The sequence below is a fragment of the Miscanthus floridulus genome, chromosome 9, assembly GCF_019320115.1.
Source record: "Miscanthus floridulus cultivar M001 chromosome 9, ASM1932011v1, whole genome shotgun sequence".
Classification (NCBI taxonomy): Eukaryota; Viridiplantae; Streptophyta; class Magnoliopsida; order Poales; family Poaceae; genus Miscanthus; species Miscanthus floridulus.
Genome location: NC_089588.1, coordinates 67,173,641 through 67,183,198, shown reverse-complemented (window position 1 = coordinate 67,183,198; position 9,558 = coordinate 67,173,641).

The following is a 9,558-nucleotide window of genomic DNA, read 5'->3' as shown; positions in this document are numbered from 1 at the left end:
CCCAGCGACTTGGGCTCGCACACGAGGGGGCTCGGCAAAACAAACCCTCCTTCCGAGCGAAAAGGAAGCGCGAGGGTCGTTCAAAAAGCCAGAAGATCTCCTGACGGCCCTCTTGCTCCGTGCAGAGGCTAGGGAGCTCCTTCTACAAAAGACGCCGAGACCCCGCGACCTAGGCTCGCACCCGAGGGGGGCTCGGCGGACAGACCCTCACGCGCGAGGGGCGAACCAAAAGCTAGGGGGACCTCTGACCGCTCTCTCGCTCCGTGCGAGAGACTCGGGGGCTCCTCCTGCAACTTTGCCGAGACCCAGCGGCTCAGGCTCGCACACGAGTGGGCTCGGCAAACAGCCCCCCGTCCGAGCGAAAAGGACGTGCGGGGGACGGACAAAAAAGTCGGGAGGACCCCTGACCACCCTCTCGCTCCGTGCGGAGGCTCGGGGGCTCTTCCTGCACCCAAGATAAAGACAAGCGACCCGAGCCCGTTACGGTCCAAGGGTTCGAAGGCTGGGCCCCCAGGGGTTTCGACAGCTGCCCCAGGGCAAAAGAGTCAGGGACGACTACGGGCGAGCCTGTACAAGCGCGCCCTGTGTCGTGTCCGAGACCGGCAGGGAGGTCTCCGAATGGGATCCCACCGTAGGGAGGCACCGAGCCACCGAGGCCCAGCGAACGGCCTCGGCACCCACTAGAGAAACCCGCCGGTACTCTTGGAGCGCGTCTCCGGACCGCTAGCCGGCCCCCAGCGAACGGGGTACGGGCCTCCACTCGGACTTACCCGATAACAGCTCACCGGAAATGCCGTCGCTCGCGCCCACCGAGGGTAGCATGGCATCTTCCACCCCTCCTTCCGAGCGAAAAGGAAGCACGAGGGTCGTACAAAAAGCCGGGGGAACCCCTGACGGCCCTCTCGCTCCAGGCGGAGGCTAAGGGGCTCTTTCCGCAAGCATCGTCGAGGCCCTGCGATCCGAACTCGCACCCACTGGGCCCGGCGAACACGATGAAAACCCCTCGCTCGAGAGAGAAAAAAGTCCCTGAAGAAGTGAAATCACTCCTCCAGGGCCTCGGGGGCTACACCCGGCGGGTGCGCTCGCGCGCACCCACCGAAACCTCAAGTACAAAACACCATCCCAATAGGAACTATCAAGGGCCAATACTCGTCAGAACCTCAGGGGGAGTACCTCCACTCCCCCCAAGGCTCGGGGGCTACTGTCGGATACAGTGAGAAGGGGTACCCTAAGCAAGAACCAAAAAACGACTGCTTAGACTTTGTAAAAGTCGAAACCAGCTAAACACCACTGGCCTCGGCCGATTCTCCGACCCGCCCGAGGCCCCCTCACCGCTGACCTCGAGCGATCCCCGCCAAGGGCCTCGGCCGGGCCGCCGACCCTCCGTCTCGCGCGAGGCGGGCTCGGCAGCACTCCGCTGCCTCTTCCTTCACCCGTCCCTCTGACAAAACGTCGTGTCGCATTAACTCAGCCAACTGCTGCCCCTGACATCGGCCGCATGCTCGGCACAGTACAGCAGAATGGCCGACGGGACAGGAGGCAGGACTGGGCAGAGGCTACCCGCCACTGTGCTAACCACTATGCACATGGTTGACGCCCATGCCTCACTGTGCTGCCAACTCCTGCTCCGAGAACAACGCAGCGTGGGGAGCCACGTCTGAGATACTGTGGCCTCGGAATCAGTACCCAGGACCAATAATTCCCCCCAAGGCCTCGGCGGTTTGCTTCAGGGGCTCGGCAGCCTGAGGATCCATGTCCGCCGAACCCCCCACGATGGCTCGGCCTCGCCGTCTGCGGAGCCACAGCTCCCTACGACGTCATCGCACGATGACCAGCACGACGCCCGCCATGCCCTGCATCAAGCTGTACTGGAGCCCCACGACGCACAAGATCAAGTACGACCGGCGCATCACTTCTACACGACAAGGACGGGGCCACTCCATCAACCATACCACAACAGTGGCCAGGCTACAGGGCTCGGACACGCCGCCCCCGTTTATAGAGCAGGAGGTCTCGGCATCCTGACGCCAACTCCGCTTCGTGCGAGGCTCCCCAGGGGAGGCCTCGGCAAGGAACGCCGTCTCCGCCCCGCCCGAGGCTCTCCACGGAAGGCCTCGGCAGGAAGCGCGTTCTCCGTATCGCGCGAGGCCTCTCGCACGAGGCCTCGGCAAGGGGCCTGATCTCCGTCTCGCGCGAGGCCTCATTCTCTGTGTCGCTCGGGGCCGGCTTGTCCGTGGTCCGTCGCCCCCCGCCTCGGTCGACCCTCCCGACAGCGCGTCACGTCTCATTAATACTTTCAACCACTCCCGCAATCTCCGCCGGACAGCGGCTCAACGTCACAGAATGGCCGATGCGACCCGAAGTCGCATCAGCGCCGTACCGGCTGGGACAGGGCACGGCGGGGGTTACCGGCAACTGTGTCCCAGCACTGTGTCCACGATCAGCACCTGGGACAGAGCGTGACGGGGGTTACCAGCCACTGTGTCCTAACGCTGCACCCGCGACCCGCCGCCCGCTCAAGGCCTCGGCACTGTACACCGGGGCCTCGGCAATCTCGGGGTTCGTGCCCGCCGAGACCCCCACCGCAGTACAAGCCTCGGCACCAACCAGGCCTCGGCCTCGCGCACAATCTGTCCACCAGGGCTTGCACGTTCGCCGTCACATCCGCTCCGAGACATTCCCGGGGCTCCCACGACGCACAGGACCTGATGGGACAACCACGCCGCTCCAGTATTCCAAGGACGGATCGCTCCTATGGCCACACCACCACCAGAACGGGCCACAGGGTTCAGACGTGCCACTTCTATTGACACTACGTCGCATAGTGATACATGTACTACCTTCGTCCTCCCTTCAACTATAAAAGGAGAGGACTTGGGCCTCGTAGGAGAAGGAAAAAAGAGACGAACACACCGATAGAACGACACACTTCTACGCTACTTGAGAACAATGCCTCAAGCAGCCTGCACCACCCTCGCCGAGACCTGGGGCTAGCTCCCTCTCTCACCCAGCTTGTAACCCCCTATTACGAGCACTCTGGTGCAAGGAACATAAGATCGATCTCTCAGACTGGACGTAGGGCCTCGATTGCCTAAACCAGTATAAACCTTGTGTCTCTTTGCATTACCATCCGGGATTAGGGGCACGCAGCACAAATTCACTCGTTGGTTGAGGGTCCCCCGGTTCCAAAACACCGACACTAGGGCTCTAGATAGATTGTGGTAGTTGGCAAGTGGTGATAGCCTTGTCCATCATCTGTATTCCACCACATTAGGTCTAGTTATTAAATCATAGGGCTCATGGCAGAGCTTGTCTATTTAACTCTCCTAGTTGGTAGGCGAGTTGTGCGCATTTCTCCTAGTCATTTGTTTGTCCTTTCTTACTTAAGATAAATTGCTTGCTCTCCCACCTAGCTATCCTACCTCTAGTTCAACTTGATTATTAGTTCACCCATTCATTCATAGCCACCATTATCACTCAACCACTTATAAGATCAAGCTTTCCTTGACCAATCCTAATAACAAATATAAATCAGCCTCTCGCCATCCTTTAGAAAAATATAAATTTGACACTCAGTACTCACCGAGTGAAGTGCTACGCGATAGTTCTGTGCACTTGCAGAATCCCTCCACTAGTCATTAAGAAATATCTGGCACCATTGCCTGGGATACAAACCTAGTAGCGACGTTAAGAACTATCAACAAGCATTTCTGGCACCGTTGCAAGGGAAGGAAACTGGCTTTGAGTTTATATTTTACGTTAGCTTTGTTAACTAGGATTTTGGTTATCCTAAGTACTTTATCCCTTTTCCCTCATATCCTATCACTACCCAACATTCCCATGGCTGATAAGTCCATTCTTGATTTTTCTACACCCTTAGCTGCTAATGTAGCCACCGGACCCAATGTTATCAATGGGGACGCTAACTTTGAGCTTAAGCCAGTTCAAGCTAGTCCATTTTGTGGGAAAGCCCACGAGGATGTGAATGCTCATCTCAAACTCTTTCTAGAGATTTGTAGCACATTCACCATTAAGGGAGTGACCCAAGAGGCAATACGTCATGCTTTCCTAGTCAAGTTCTTCCCTATGGGAAAGACAAATGCTCTTCACAATAAGATCTCTAGTTTTCAACAACTAGCAGATCAGTCAATTCCCAAAGCTTAGGAATGAATGCAAGAGTATGTTTCTGCAAGCCCACACCATGGCATGGAAGACTAGATTTTGATCTAGAACTTCCACCATGGATTAGTTCTGTTAGATAGGAGCCATTTAGATGCTGCCGTTGGTGGAGCATTCTTTTTGCTAAGTGTTGTAGATGCTAAGTGAAATGATCCATGATTTCCTCGAAGGGAAATCCATAGATTACATCATAATGTGATAGTTTAGGAAGACCAAGCTATCACATTATCATTATTCAGTTGATACCATGGTTCATACATTGTGGAATTACAAGTTTATAAGGTATTACAACACTTGGTAACACACCTAAGTACAACGTATAATAGTAGAAATGCACATAGATCAGCATCAGAGTAGACATAGCATGTCAGTGGGTGAAGGCTCCTCCTTCACAGGCAATTATCAGAGTAGGCATAGAGTAACAACGGGCATAGACTCCATCTCCTCAACCAAACTTGAGTGTAGGAGCGAGACCACCTAATCCTTCAATTCTCTGTTGTCGTCATCATAGATGACATCCAAACTTGTCGAATATCTTTTAGTACGATTTGTACTGGCCACTGCCTCCCACCCTATGCTTTGCATTGCTTTGTGGTAAGTGGAATGCAAAGGTAGAGCAAAAGGCCTATTTATGGCTGTAGTTTTCCTATGCAAGTTCATCAATATTTTATAATAGTTCATCAGGTTTTCACCCATCTCATCCACATGTTTGTGGCAGAAACGACCAATTTATAAGGGCACAAGTACAATGCCAACCACCGGAGCGATCGCACTATCATACTTGAGCCCATATAAACTCGGTAGTCCATCAAGTATCATGAGGGATCTCAAATAATCCAACATGCAACCAAGATCGTACATGATTCAACATACAAGTCACATGTTACATAAGTTCACAAGTACCTCAACATACATCGGAGTTCAAATATAGTTATTACAATACCAAGTCCAAATGTAGTAGCGGAAGCAATATAGTTTAAACCAACATCACACACACTTGTTCAATTACATGCTAGTTTGTAATCAAGTCCAACAAAAGCATCATAGATTAGATAACCTAAAAGAGCCTTGCCCATGGCCTTACTGCTTGTCCATGACGGGAGAGAAGCAATTCTTACAATACCCATGATATACTGTGCCATCTGCAACAAGTGGAAAATAAACCCTGAGTACGAGAATATACTCAGCTAGACTTACCCATCATAAAACAAAAATAAAGTGACACCATGGATCATGCAAGGATTTATAAGTGGAGCTAGCTTGGCAACATTTTGCATAAAAAGCCACTAGTTGTGCTACACATTTTATAATTCGGTTACCAGTTAATTATAGTTATCATCTCTAAGTTAGCAACTAACCTATGCCAAACATGTGATATATAATTAAGTAACATAACAATAGTAACCATAGCCATTTATTATATCATCCTCAGAACCCTTCCACTTGTCATTAATCACTACGATAGAAGGAAGCTTAGTCAAGTTTCTCACTATCCTGGAGAGACGGCGATTCGAATCGATTGCAACCAGCTGGGTAGTATTCCTAACACACCTAGGCCCACTAGCCATGGTAGCATTAGGTCACCTTTGGTACACTCAGGTGCACATGTCGTGGGTTCGATCAGTGCCGCACAATGAGGGACAACCAGCTGCCAGGACGATCGGGCCTAGCCTGCCCTTGGGCACACTCTGGCTCCCCACACATCCTTACTACCATCCAAAGTGCGCACTCTTATAGAACAGGGCTCGGCCGGAGTTGAGCTACTCGGCTTCACGGTCAGAATGAGTTATCCGGCCAACTAAGTGAGAGGCATGCATTCAAAATGACCGAGGACCAACAATGATGCGGTCCTTAATCGGCATAGACGGAATCACATGAGTTCCCCCTACTACATAGACTCTGTCTGGCCTCCATTTACATCATCTCATGGTTCTTTTACATGATAGCAAATATAACCATCCATGATTTGGTATCCACCTATAGCTCGCAGGTGACAAGAAATCACCCGACTTCTACTGACTAAGCATTGCTAAGCATTTATTCGATCCTGGACCTACATAAGGTTCAAGGCACATTTCTGGATAGGGAAATTATGTGCATCAAGCGGTTCCAATCAACTCCTATAACCTAATGCATCAAACATAAAGGACTCAAGTGATATTTATAAAAATATAGGAGGCTTAGAATGCTCTGGGGCTTGCCTTTTAGAAAGGAGGTAGGCTATGATCTGGGCACTATGGTAATTCCTCTGGGGCCTACTCTTCACTTTTTGGAGCTACTTGCTGTGGTGCCTCCTGGTCCTCTTCATCCAAAACCTTGAATTCCAACAGCGTGATTCCCTTCAGCAATCCTATATGCATGAGCACGTAAGAAGATACAAGAATGCGTAGGTGATGATATGGATGATATGGTGCAATATATATATATATATATATATATATATATATATATATATATATATATATATATATATATATATATATATATATATATAACCAACATGATAACAAGGTAATACTATGATTAACTAAATTTTACTAAGTAGGTGTACATCTCTTTTCTAGTAAAGTAACATACACTCACCATGGTCTAACAACCTAAGATAGAGTTGCTCATCATCATTCAGAGGTCTATCACATGTAGCTAGCAACTCATCTTAATTAGCCTAATCATCTAATTTTAACAAGCACCATGCTCATACAAAGCCAAAATTATAAGAACAAGATGCAATTGAATTATAGAGCAATGAATATATAATTGCATACACCCAATCAAAATTATTCATAACCAACTATACCAGCAGATTAGATACATCACCAACATGTTGAAGGGTATAGTGGTTGGACCTAAATCAATTGTATATAAGCCTTTATTAATTCATTTAATTTGGATGAAAATTAGAACTGCTACTTCTATTGCACAGAAAATTCTAGAAAATTTACCATACCTTATACATGCTCTCAAGAGACCACCGTTAAAATTTCATGCCATTTGGATATGTATAGCAGCCTCTACAAAAATGACAAGTTACATGCTTTATAGCCACTTAAATATACTTAGCATAGTGAAAAGTGTCAAGCAATAGATTTCATATTTTTCTTACATTCCTCATAACACCAGTATACTATGAAAATTAATTCATGTCCATAGGTTACCTAATTTGACCATAATTAATTTCCTGAGAACTAGCATTTAATTAAGCCAAATTAAGAAATCCTATTCTCAGCATGTTAACTGTAGGTTTCATATTTTTCATAGCTACAACATGTCAAAACATGACTAACAAAATTTGGAATCACAATTTTAGCACATACCAAACTCAACTTATGGATTTTCTAAGATTACTAGGAATAAACAAGATAATTTAAATAGGGCATAAAACTATGGCATACATCAAGTTTCATATTTTTAACAGATAGTACTCATCAAGATGAAGCCAACAAAATTTGGTTCCCTCAATTTGGACACTCCTAGCTCTAGATATGAATTTTTAAAGTTTGAATCGATTTCTAAAAAAAGAATTAAAAATAAAATCCCAAACCCGGCCTACAGCTCAATACACCCGGTGTATACACCCTGAGACACTGACATGTGGGTCCCGTGGTCAACTTGGTCCCATGCGTTAGCCACACCAAGGTAGGGGCGGCGATTGACCGGCTATATCTCGCCAACGACGAGATCACCGATGATAGCGTCCTCACCGTAGACCTAACTCATCGTTCCGCGTCGACTAGTACATGCAGTTGGCTCAGAGGCTCATCGGAGCTAGCTCGATAGTGGCAATGGCGGGCGACAGCATAGCACGGCGGTAGCATCACCATCTCCGACAATGGCGGGCTCACCTGAGCTCGTCTATGGCTCCAAGGGACTCTAGCGAAGATCTAGGGTTTGGATCGAGCCATGGTGGAAAGGTGGTGAGGTCTAGCCACATGTGCGGAGCTAGGGTGGCGCTCAGTGCACGGTGGTGGCGCTTGTTGTTCTGACGATGTGACTACCAGTGACATGCATTCATTCTAGGGTTAGGTACTAGGGCTCAAGGTGGCGCAGACAAGAACACAAGAGGGAGAGAAGGGAGACCGGTTAGGTTTGGCCATGGCGAGCTCATGCTCATAGCCATGGCGGACGCGCACAGCACAGACATGTGTTCCGGCGCCATCGAGATGGTAGTGGTTCAACAGGCTATGGTTCTAGCTTCTAGGACCTATGGTGAAGACAAACTAAGGGAGAGGGAGGTCAAAGAGGCATTGGTTAGGGCCAGCCATGGGCGAGCTCGACCTCAGCGGTGCATGATGACCATGACAGCGATGGTGGCAGCGCAATGTGGCCTCACCTAAGCTCGAATGGTGGCGCTAGCTGCTCGAGGAGGTGGAGTAGGTCACGGCAGAGCTACATGTGAGATGGATGGGTGGTGGTGCCACGGTGGTGGCATGCTCAGCCAACGACAATGCGACGGTGGTGGCATGGTGCTCTCCGCTCTGGAGCTGCACGTGAGTGAGAGGGCAAGAGAGTGAAATGAGAGCATGAGAGCGAGGGCAACCGAGTGCTCGCCTTTGTGGCATGGCATGGCGGGCTGATGATGTCATATGGCTGCTAGGTGGCGCGCAGCACCTGCCCACGGTCGGCCACCATAGTGCCACAAAGGGCCAGTTCAGGTCGGTAAATGGCGTCTGCAACCCGATCTTTGACCCCCTAGAAATCCTAATCTAGCTCGAGTTAGCAAAAACCTTATTAATATGAAGTGTAGAGCTATATGAGATCTACAACTTTGCTTAAGGATGTGTGGTCTAATTCGAGCTGGTTTTCAAATGAAATTGCTCCAAATTGGTGCTCAATGAAACTGGAAACCAGCTCAACACTTAGAAAAAATTTCTAAGTTACAAGCAACATTAAGTTGAATCTTGTGAGCTCTATTTGACTAAGCTAGGCACTAAATTAGTCCTTGGCCCTTAAACAAAGTTCCACATAAGATAAGCTACAACTTTTATTAAGGTCCCATAGCCATGCAAGCTCTCTAAGCAATTGTTCAACTTTGGTCAAACTAGTTTCATGAAAAGGCATTTCAACGTAAGCCAACACTTAGAAGCATAATTGGGCTAGATCATGAATATAAACATGGTTCCATTTTCCACCCTAAGTATGTCTAAGTTGTTTTAGTGACCAAACAACAATTTCTTACATTAACTACCCATGATCACAAGCATACACATGCATAATTAAGCATCACATGTGATAACATAAGAGGAATGAAATGAAATTTCATATGGTCATGCTCATGAATGAATGGACGATGCTTGTGCTCATGCAAATGCAAGTGCAAAGTGCAAGCTTAACACTAGGGTGTTACAACATTCACCCATCCCATCACACACATCTCACCAC